Genomic DNA, 12,490 nt, shown 5'->3' on the forward strand with positions numbered 1-12,490 from the left:
CTTGAGCCTGGGATGTTGAGGCTGCAGTGAGCTGCTCATGTCCCTGCACTCTAGCCCATGAGACAGAATAAGACCCTGTCTAATAGAGTGGAGGGGGGGTTGGATAGAGGTAAGTAAAAGGAAAATAAATAAACAATTGGAAATTATCTCACCTATAGACAATTTCTCTTACCATGTTGATTTGAATTCCCATATGAATTAGTGTGGCATATGTATTATTCTGTTACTGACTTTAACAACGGTTTTTATTTGTTTTTTTTTTTGTTTTTGAGATGGAGTTTTGCTCTTGTGCTGTTGTTGCTCAGGCTGGAGTGCAGTGGCACAATCTCGGCTCACCGCAACCTCTGCCTCCCAGATTCAAGTGATTCTCCTGCCTCAGCCTCCTGAGTAGCGGGGATTACAGGCAGGTGCCACCACACCCAGCTAATTTTTGCATTTTTAGTAGAGATGCGGTTTCTTCATGTTTGTCATGTTGGTCCCGACCTGAGATGATCCGCCCACTTCAGCGGATCACAAAGTGCTGGGATGACAGGCATGAGCCACTGTGTCCAGCCTAACAATGTTTTAAGAATTTTATTTTTTTTGAGACTGAGTTTTACTCTTGTCACCTAGGCTGGAGTGCAATGGCGCCATCTCAGCTCACTGCAACCTCCACCTCCTGAGTTCAACCGATTCTGTCTCAGTCTCTGGAGTAGCTGGGATGACAGGTGCCCACCACCATGCCCAGCTAATTATTGTATTTTTAGTAGAGATGGGGTTTCACCATGTTGGCCAGGCTGGTCTCGAACTCCTGACCTCAGATGATCCACCTGCCTCGGCCTTCCAAAGTGTTGGGATTACAGGTATGAGGCACCGTGCTCAGCCAAGAATATGTTTTGATGCACATGTAAATATCTATTGCATCCATTTTCAAGGCTGTAGTATACTCCATTTAATTAAGCTACTGTATAGTGGGAATTCCACTATTGGGGAAGGAGGGTTAAATAAACTTTTTATTTTTGAAGAGTTTTAGATTTACAGAAAAGTATAAATATAGTCCAGAGAGTTCCTAGAGACCTCATACCCAGTTTCCTCCACTACTAACATCTTACGTTAGCATGGTACATTTCTTATGAAACCCCATTTCTACTAAAATACAATAATTGCCGGGCGTGGTGGCTCCCGCCTGTAATCCCAGCACTTTGGGAGGCCAAGATGGGTGGATCACGAGGTCAAGAGATCGAGACCATCGTGGTCAACATGGTGAAACCCCGTCTCTACTAAAAATACAAAAAATTAGCTGAGCATGGTGGCGCATGCCTGTAATCCCAGCTATTCAGGAGGCTGAGGCGGGAGAATTGCCTGAACCCAGGAGGCGGAGGTTGCGGTGAGCCGAGATCGTGCCATTGCACTCCAGCCTGGGTAACAAGAGCAAAACTCTGTCTTAAAAAAAAAAAAATACAGTAATTAGCTGGGCATGGTGGCTGGTGCCTGAAATCCATAATCAATGAACATATACTGATACATTGTTATGAACTAAAGCCCATACTGTGTTCAAATTTCCTAAGATTTTACCTACTGTCCTTTGTGTGTTCCAATATCCCTTCCAGGAACATTTTACATTTAGTTGTCATGTGTCTTTACGCTCCTCCTGGCTGGGACAGTTTCTCAGACTTTCCTTGTTTTTGATAACCTTGACAGTTTTGAGGAGTATTCATCATGTATTTTGTAGAATGTTTCTCGGTTAAGATTTGTCTGATGTTTTTCTCATGATTAGATTGGTGTTATGTGTTTTAGGAGGAAGACCAACAGAGGTAAACTGCCATTTTCCTTATATCACATCAAAGAGCCCACACATGACTTACCACGATTGATGTTAACCTTGATCACCTGGCTAGGGGCTAGGATAGTGTTTGGATATTTCTCCACTGTAAAATGACTCTTTTTTTTTTTTGAGATGGAGTCTGTTCTGTCGCCCAGGCAAGAGTGCAGTGGCGTGATTTCAGCTCACTGCAACCTCTCCCTCCTCGGTTCAAGCAATTCTTCTAAGTGACTCTTCTTATTCCCTTTCCACACTGACTGCTTTGGGAGAAAGTTACTAGGTAACTTTTTAGGCTCACATCTAAACAGTGGGGAGTTTTGCTTTCCTTCTTGATGACAGGGTATCTACATACATTATTTTAACTTCTACGGCACGGGAGATTTGTCTCTACTCCTGACTTATTTATGTATTCAATCATTAAAATCAGTACCATCTACTACTACTTTATTTGGTCATCCAAACTGGTCTCGTTTTAGCCAGTGGGAGCTCTTTAACTTGGCTCCTGTATCCCTTTGACATACTCCTATCACTGTGAATTGGAAGTTTTTGTTTATTCCTTTCTTACCTTCTGGCACTACAAGATGCTACAGGCTTATCTTGTATATTACCTACCCTAGTCCTAGAATCAGCGTCTATTAGTTTTTGACACTTGGATCATTTCTAGGTTTTTTTCATTGTGTCTAGACAAGGCTTCAATGAACATCCTTGAGAACATATAGATGGGTGTATTTATCTGATGATTTCATTTGAGCTATAAATGGGCAGAAACTGGAACTTAGACAAGGCTGATGATAGGATTTAGACTGAACCTCCCCCTGTCTAGCAGGTCCATTTGCATTTAAGACTGGGATTCGTGGGCAGGGCATGGTGGTTTACATCTGTAATTCCAGCACTTTGAGAAACCGAGGCAGGAGGATCACTTGAGGTCAGGAGTTCGAGATCAACCTGGCCAATATGGTGAAAGTCCGTCTCTGAGGTGGCGCATGCCTACAGTCCCAGCTACTCCGGAGGCTGAGGCACAAGAATCACATGAATTCAGGAAGTGGAGGTTGCAGTGAGCTGAGATTGCACCACTGCACTCCAGCCTGGGTGACAGAGCAAGACTCTGTCCCAAATTTTTTAAAAAAGAAAAAGACTGGGATTCATGGTGTGAGTGAAATGGGGTGATATCACCCTCTTCATAAATCTATTTGCATCTAAATGAGACTTTGAAGATCTGAATATGAAAACAGGTTTTAGCTGACCATATCAAATACCGGTGAGGACGTAGAGCAAACAAATGCTCACATATTGCTGGCAGGAATGCAAAATGGTAAAGCCACTTTGGAAAACAGTCTGTCAGTTTCTATAAAGTAAAATATATACACTTTTCATATAATTGGCAATTCAAGTCTCAGATATTTATTTAAGGCAAAAAAAAAAAACCCCACAAAAACATGTCCACCAAAATGTGAGTACACAAATATTCATGGCAGTTTTATTAATGACAGCCCCAAAACTGGAACCACTCAAATGTCCATCAAAAGGAGAATGGGTGAACAAATTTCAGTATATCTAGCCAATAGAATACTACTCGGCAATGAAAACGGAATGAACTATCTATATGTGTAACAACATAGAAAAATCTCAAAAAATATGCTGAGTGAAGAAAAGCCAGACACAAAAGAGAACATTCAGTACAGTGTCATTTCTAGAAAATTCTAGAACTGGCAAAACTAATCTATGGAGACAGAAAACAAATTAGTGCCTGGGATGGGGTGAGGTTGGTGGGGGAGACTGACTACAAAGGGGCTTAAGGGAACTTTGGGGAAGATGGGAATGTTCTGTATCTTGCATATAGTAGCGGTTAAATGGATTTATACATTGGTTAAAACTCTTGGAACTGTACAGATAAAATGGGTGAATTTTATTGTGTGTAAATTACAGCTCAATAAAGTTGATTAAAAGAAAGCAGCAACAACAACAAAACAGAGTCCAGATTGCAAAAGAAGAACCCTGAGGACAGAGGAGTAAGCAGGGAGGAATGCACTCACCCTGGGCAGGTGTTTTCAAGGAAGGGTGGGGGCGGGGTTCTTCTGTCTCTCTTCCCTACCCTTCTCTACCCAGAGAATCTGATTCTGATATGTGCCACTCCCCAATCCACAACTCACTGCTGAAGAAGAGACAAGCTCCCTCAGGCTGAATCAGACCCAGGTGCAAGGCCTGAGGCTGGGAGAGAAGGCAGATTCCAGACACACCTGGTGTACCCCCCTCTACCCAGCAGCCCTGAGTCTGGAGGTGCCTTGTGGACATGTCTGCTTGTTGGGGTGCATGTAAAAGGCTGTAACATGTTGAGATCCAGGAAGCTTTGTTACAGAACCCTCCCTGGCAGAACCTGACAAAAGTTGGTGAGGTGGGGGTGGGGGTCCTTGCTGCTTGTACAAACGGGCAGCGGTTGAAACCAAGGCCAACCTCTGCCTGATTGTGGTGCGCTGCTGGCCTGAAACGGCCTCTGCGAGAGGTGAGCTAAGCTCCTGGCACGAGAAGCAGCAACATGATCGCTCAAAGAGGCAGCAGCACCACTTGTGGCTGTGGAGGCCAGCAGGTGTAGGTGGCGTGGCAGGAGAGGCTCCTCGAAGGCTGCCAGCGAGACCAGGGGATGTGGGATCTGGTCTCAAGGTACATGACTGAATGTCTCCCTCCACCTGCTGGCAGCAGTGCAGAACAATGACAGGGACAAACTTATGGAAACTTCTAGAAGAACCTTAGTGGTGTGAGAGCGTGGGAAATTTGTAAAAGACTAGACCTGCTGCCAGTCAAGCTGATGAGGGTTCAAAGTCTCGGGAATTGAGGTATTTATGTAACATAAGCTCATTCGTCCTTTGATGAATCTTTGTTGCCAGCTTACAATGTGCCGGGTGCTATTTTAGTCACTGGACATAAAGCAGGGGCAAAACAGAAAAGTCCCTGCTATCACAGGGGATTCACCTTCTATGACAGTTGCAGCCTGTCATTTCACCTGGAGGCAACTACTTTGAAGAAAGACAAAAAAAGGGAGGGTAGAAGCACTGTAGCTGGGGTGGCCGGGGCTCCTCTGAGAGGTAACACTTGAGTGTGGTCCTTCGTAGTGTGGTCCTTTGTACCCCTGGGTTGGGGGAGCCTGGAACTTACGGATTATGGGATAAATTCCTAGCAGTGCAATTTCTGGGTCAAAGAGCATAAATATTTTAAGGCTTTTGATAAATATTGCTAAATCTTTCTCCAGAAAGCTTCCTAGATTGCCTATTTAAAGAACTGGGAGAAATGCCATGTTTTAGGGGTGCTCCAGAGAGTTTAAAAAGTAAATAGAAGTAAATGTGGGGAGGGGCATCTCCTTTTCCAAGTGCCATGTGTGAAGGTCTGAAGGGACAGTTGAAGTCCACTTCCCACTCATTTCAGGCCTAAGATTTTAGCTAGACATTCTAGTAGCTGAAACACGAGTCAGAAGCTCATCAGCTCATCAGCTCATCAGCTCTACACCATTTTGGACAACCTGGCCTAAGGCTCTGCAAACCTCAGTTTTCTCATCTGCAAAATGGGCCTTTTTTTTTTTTAAACAGAGTTTTGCTCTTTTCATCCAGTCTAAAGTGCAATGGTGTAATCAGCTCACTGAAAGCTCCGCCTCCCAGGTTCAACCAATTATCCTGCCTCAGCCTCCGAAGTAGCTGGGATTGCAGATAGGTGTCACCACGCCCAGCTAATTTTGTATTTTTAGTAGAGATGGGGTTTTTCCCATGTTGGTCAGGCTGGTCTCAAACTCCCAACCTCAGGTGATCCACCCACCTTGGCCTCCCAAAGTGCTGAGATTACAGGCATGAGCCTAAAATAGGCCTTCTAATAATGCTTAGCTCAGAGGGTTGTATGAGGATTAAACAAGATAATATATGTGAGGTGCTTTGCAGAGCACTCAGCACACAGTAAGTGCTATGATTTTTCTTCTGCAAAGTCAGCAGTACTTGGGACTCAGAAGCAGCTCCCAGCAGAGGATCTGTGTGCTCCCACGTGGACACAGAGTGAGAGGCTTGCTGGTTGCCTGCTTCCAGACTTTAATCCCTGCAGCTCAAGAGTTGCCGCTAAGATCTTCTACCTGGCCAAGGTTCCCTACCCAAATAGGAGTGAACCAGACGTTTAAAGACACCAAAGTTAAAGGATCCCAAGTGTGAGTGTGTGTGTGTAATAAACATGTTTAGGCCTGGTGCGGTGGCTCAGGCCTATAATTCCAGTACTTTGACAGGCTGGGGTGAGCAGATCTCTTGATGCTGGGAGTTTGAGACCAGCCTGGGCAACATGGTGAAACCCCATCTCTACTAAAAATATAAAAATTAGATGGGTATGGTGGTTCCAGCTACTCCAGGGGCTGAGGCTTGAGAATTCTTGAACCCAGGAAGTGGAGGTTGTAGTAAGCTAAGATTGCACCAGCCTGGGTGAAATAGCGAGACTCTGTCTAAAAAAAAAAAGCATATATATATATATATATATATATATTATATATATTATTTATGTATGTATGTATACATATATTTATACAATAAATATATATTATATATAACGTGTGTGTGTGTATATATATATATAATGTAATGTGGGCTTTCTGCTCACCTGTAGTCCCAGCTACTTGGGAGGCTGAAGTGGGAGGACTGCTTGAGCCCAGGAGGTTGAGGCTACAGTGAGCTATAACTGCACCACTGTACTCCAGCCTGGGTGACAGAGTGAGACCCTGTCTTTAAAAATAAATAAATAAAAATAAGGCCGGTGTGGTGGTTCATGCCTATAATCCCAGCACTTTGCAAGGACGAGGCAGGCAAATCACTTGAAGTCAGGAGTTCAAGACCAGCCTGGCCAACATGGTAAAACGCTGTCTTCACTAGAAATACAAAAATTAGTCCAGTATGGTGGCGGGTATCTGTCATCCCAGCTACTCAGGAGGCTGAGGGGGGAGAATCGTTTGAACCCAGGAGGTGGAGGTTGCAGTGAGCAGAGATCATGCCACTGCACTCCAGCCTGAGCAAGACTCCATCTCAAAAAAAGGAAGTACACGTATAGACCCGTAAATACGTGTATGTATGTACGGGTCTATATGTGTAAATGTATGTAAATTTATTCTCTCTCAGGAAGGAACAAGGATTTTTCTGCCCTTCCCTAAGCGAAACCAACTGAGCAGAGTTGGCTCAAACTTCTCAAAAACAATTCACCTCTATACTTAGACCAGATCTGAAATATTTCAGCCCCAAAGTGTACCTGTGCGTGTGTGCGTGTGTGTGTGTGTGTGTGTGTGTGTGTGTGTCTGAAAAGTCACGAGGGATTCGGAACACAGTCAGAGTGAAACCATCGTGAGCCTAAACACATTTCAGCTACAGATGTAGCAAGTTTTGCTTTGGTTTTCAGTTCTGGGGTTTGTTTGGGTTTTTTTGGAGACAGGATCTCACTTTGTTGCCCATGCTGGGGTACAGTGGCATGATCATGGCTCACTGCAGCCTCCATCCCTGGAGCTCAAGCAATCCTCCCACTGCAGCCTCTCATGTAGCTGGATCTACAGGCATGAGCCTCCCCACTGGGCTAATTTTTTGTAGAGACCACATCTCACTTGGTTGTCCAGGCTGGTCTTGAACTCCTGAGATGTGTGGCAAGTTCTGATTGTTCACTTGCATCCTTTTCAAAACGAAAATGCATAGAGCCTTTCTTTTACCTGACACTTAGACATGAAATATTCTGCCACTGCTCTCTACATATACTCTACATTGTACACATCAACTTCTCACATCTGCTCTCATTTCTAGCAGTCCCAAGACCCCCAGACCCAGCAATCGCACCTGGCAGATGTTTAAACTTTACATTTAACACTGAAAAATGTGCCACCCCCTCATGCTCCTACCTACCCCTCCCACCTCCGGGCCAGGCAAATAGAGTGAGGACATGCTTGTCTGGAAAGCCGGTCTGAGTTGTCAGTGAGAGCAAGGATCCCCAAATGCTGATGTGAACCAAGTTTCCACCCATCCCTGGTGGCATAAGCCAAATCAGAACAATATAGTTTTCAGTAAAGCTAAATAAATGTGTTTCATTTTTAACTCAAATGATGTCCTCTTTATTTTTTGTTTCTTTTGAGGGAAATGCCGTGAAAATAGACTGAGATTAGTTGTATTATTATTATTTTTTTTTAATGTTCTTACTTGGCAAAATAAAAAGTTGGCCAACTTAGTCTCCTCAAAACGTATTCTGAGATTTTCGTAGTCTACAAATTCCAAAAGTCTGAGAACCACCCATCAAAGCAGCTGAGTGCAAGAACTGAAGGAAACGCATACACACTGAGACCTGCTGTGTGTCTGTCCCCATGCCATGCCCGTGCAAGCCATTTCATTTCATCCTTACAGCAACTTTCTGTTCCAGCAATCAGATTTTTGTTTGGTAGGGATGGACAGTGAGGTTTCTGGAGGTTAAGAGACTTGCCCAAGGTCACTCAGCTAGGAAGGGGCAGTGAAGAGGCTAGGATTTAAACCTAGGTTGCCTGAAACTACACACATTACCCCTCCACCACCCTGCAATGCCTCTTCCTAAATTCCCCTACACAATGGGAGATTCAGGAAAACATCTACGCTGAAGTAGGTGAAGCGCCTTATTCACAAGTCACCAGGAATAAATACATCCATAGATGAAGAACAATCCTTCCATCACAAACACTAGAGACAGAGACACAGAGAGAGAGGCAGCGACAAACAGACAGAGAGACAGAGGGATGAATCACTGTGTTTCACGGTCCACACACTTTCAATAGACACACGGCTGAAATGATGAAGGTGTTAAGTGCTGAAAAACTCAGGGACAAGCTGATTCAGGATGTGGAGAGGCGGGTCCTGGGCACATTAGCTGGCCTCTTCAGACACTGAGTCCCAGGAACAGGAACTGGGTACCGCACTAGCTGCCTTGTTACCAGACAGATGTACAGAAAGTGGCAGCCAGGGGAAAACAAGAATGATTAAGGGATGGAAGGATCCACGAGTGAAGATGAAGAAATAATTAGGCACAGCTTGGCTAACTCATAAATCAAGGACGATCATTCCATCTGCAAACACCAGCAAGGTGAAAAGAATCAGAGGAAGAAGAGCTGTTTACTGTGCATTCAGAGGTAAAACAATGGCTGGAATTAAGAGAATGCTAAAAGCGGGGAGTCGGACAAGTGGATTCACTGTGAAAAATCGCCTCCCTAGGGGAAGGGGCCAGAACCCCCGGGGGGCTGGAGACGCCAGTGAAATTGGACAAAACATCAGAAAAGGCACAGTGGGGAGGAGGCCAGCTCTGGGCCCCGTAGGTGGATGAGACGTGACCTGCGTTCTTCTTACTGCTTCCTCCCCTCCCTCTCCCTCCTCCCCTTCACTTCATGAAGACAGGATGGCAATTTGAGCAGGAAAACTGTAACAAATATTGCAGGGTGTCATAACATAAGTCTGGCTGGGTTTGATTTGGGGTCGTAGGAGAGAAGCACTAATTATCCCCAAGAAACCAGTCCACGACAGAACCATCCTGAGGACAGAGCAGCCCCTCACTGCTTCTCCCCAAGAACCCTGCGAGGGATCACGTGGCCCAAGCTTATTTATCCATAACCAGCTGTGAGAGGATGAACTGCTGGGATGAGCATGGCTCCCCTTCACTGCAGGCAAGATGGGGGGCAGAGTTTTGGCCTCTTCAGCCTCTGGAATCATCTGTCTGTGCTCCCACAGTGCCTTTTCGGGAACCCCTGAAGATGCCCTCTGAGCTCTGTTGCCCGGGAGAGAAGACCGGGGTTTCTGTCAGCCTTCCACTGGGATCAAAACACTGCCCAGTCTGTGAAGAATAGATTCTTGTCCCAAACACCTCACAGAGGAAAGGGAGACAAGAGAAAAAAGTTTCAAATGTAGATTTAGAAAGATCATAGTGCTTAGAAGGGGCTTTGAATGGAGCAGGTGAATAGTAGCTGCTTCTTGTGAAGGCACTGAACCCCAAGGAAAAAACCGAAATGCCGCGGATAGGTGGAAAACCACAAGCTCCTATTAGAGTCCGTCTTGTATTATAAGCCCACCAGGACCTAGTTCCAAGTTTCTCACATTGTCATGCATATTACTGGCGCTTCACAAAGGTTCATCATCAATCATGCAATGAAATAAACAAGAATCATGTGGGAAATAGAAAGGCTCAATAAAGAATGGGAGACAAAGTGAAAGCAAAGAACTAAATCAACCGCACGGCATAAATTATAAGCTTATTGAGGGCAGGGAACCTCTCTGCAAATTCTGCAGAGTTTTCTGTCCTTGGAGCTGCAAGCATTTAAGGGATAAGTGACACCAGCTAAAAAGTCAAGCATTTTAAAATAGTGACAACCCCCATGAGGTGTGTTTCAGCCCTTTTTCAATTTCTCTCCTTGGTCTCTTAGTGATATTTTTCCCCTCATAAAACAGGCAGTCCAAGTTTTTAGTCTGACATGCTTCTCAGAACTGCCTGTTGGCTTTAAATGAGCTAAAGGGAAGTAATATATACTGCCGGTTTGGAACATTATGTCCAGCCATTGACGATGCGGCCAAGTGGCCTGACTGGAGAGTGCTTGAACCCTGGGCTCTTCATCTCGGGGCCACCTTCTCACACTTGTAGACATCCAGCACAGACTCTGAGCAAGGCACAGTGCTGACTTTTGAAGGAGGCTGCAGGACACTAGAAACAGAGGCCCTTGAGGACAGGAGGGCTGCAGTGTTCATTTTTGCCTACTACTCAGGAAGAGAAGGATTACAAGCCACCATTTAGACTAAGTCATCTTTTTTTTTTTTTTTTTAAACGGAGTCTTGCTTGTTCTGTCACCCAGGCTGGAGTGCAGTGGCAGGATCTCAGCTCACTGCAACCTCCACCTCCTGGGTTCAAGTGATTCTTCTGCCTCAACCTCCTAAGTAGCTGGGATTACAGGCCCGTGCCACCATGCCCGACTGATTTTTGTATTTTTAGTAGAGCTGGGGTTTCACCATGTTGGTCAGGCTGGTCTGGAACTCTTGATCTTGTGATCTGCCCTCCTTGGCCTCCCAAAGTGCTGGGATTACAGGCATGAGCCACCACACCCGGCCTAAGTTATCTTACTTAGTCTAAATGAAGGCTCAGAAATGAAGTGTTAGGGTTCAGAGAGAGAGAGAGAGAGAGAGAGAGAGATGGCACCAATCCACAGAATGAGGGAGCACACCCCAGGGCAGGAAGGGGAAGGCCATACCGGAAGGACTAAGGAACCCAAGACAAGCCACGTGATTTCATTGATTAATCACCCCCACACACATGGGCACATCCACAGAAGACACAACTTATAAGGCATTTTCCTAGAACCAAGGATAAAAGATGTAATTCCAGACTCCTGGGGTCATTATGTACACACAAGTCACAGAAAAATGTAAACACATATCTATAGCAATGGGATCATTACAATAATGGTAATAAGAGGGATCACAGATGATTTTGAGAATGAACTGTGGATTAGATGCTGGTATTTGTGTTCATGTTATGTTTCCTGATTTTGACAACTGTAATGTACTTTTTTCATGTGTGTAATGGAATTTTGCTCTTGTTGCTCAGGCTAGAGTGCAATGGCACAGTCTTGGCTTACCACAACCTCTGCCTCCCAGGTTCAAGCAATTCTCCTGCCTCAGCCTCTAGAGTAGATGGGATTATAGGCACCCAGCTAATTTTTGTATTTTTAGTAAAGACATGGTTTCACCATGTTGGCCAGGCTTGTCTCGAACTCCTGACCTCAGGTGATCCACCTCAGCCTCCAAAAGTGCTGGAATTACAAGCGTGAGCCACCACACCTGGTCTGTAGCATACTTCTATTAAGAGAATTTTCTGATTTTAGGAAATATATTATAGATGAGGAAGTGAAAGGCTAGAAAAAAAATGTAAAAAATATTTTTAAAAAATAAAAAGAAAAGAGTTTTAATTAAATTTTTAGGAAAAAATTAAAAAAAGGAAATATACGCTGAACTAGTTCAGAGTTTTTTTTAAATTTTGATTTCTTTTTAAAGGCGCATATGCAATATCTGTAGAGCACAGAGGATGAAAGACTGATTACAAGTGGGTGAAGGAGGAAAGGAGAGGGAGAGAGGACAATCTCACCAAGGATTTTATTTCAGTAAAACATAAAAGACAGAGGAGTTCATGAGAAGAAGAGGGATTGAAGACAGAAAAAAATCACAATGGGAGCAAAGTTACGGCCCAGAGGTAAAAGCAGGAAGGGGCAGGGCTGCCCGGGAAACATTAGAGTCGGGCCCACCAAGAATTTTCAATGTGTGAGGAGGAATGTGGATCAAACACCAATGGGACAAGACTTCGAAGGGACTTAGGCTTGTGTGAGGCAGGGCTTGGCACTGGAAAGACGAAAAGAAATTCCTCATACACACAATTCTTATCTGCAAACCACCGCTGTCTATTTTTGCATGTGCATGACATGCATGTAAAAAGAAAAAAAAAGGCTGAAGAATATTTTGAAAAAAAAATTTAAATCAGTATCAACTAAGCCAAGAAGGGTTGCGTAAACTCAGCTCCACCAATGTTTATGAGTAGCTGCCCTGTGCAAACATTGTGCTGGGCCCTAGGAACAGAGGGACAAAAAGATGTGGCTCCTGTCCTCGGGGTAGATCATAGGCTGGCAATCTGGAATAGCTTCTCAGACAAAGT

This window comes from Callithrix jacchus, chromosome 10, assembly GCF_049354715.1.
Source record: "Callithrix jacchus isolate 240 chromosome 10, calJac240_pri, whole genome shotgun sequence".
NCBI lineage: Eukaryota > Metazoa > Chordata > Mammalia > Primates > Cebidae > Callithrix > Callithrix jacchus.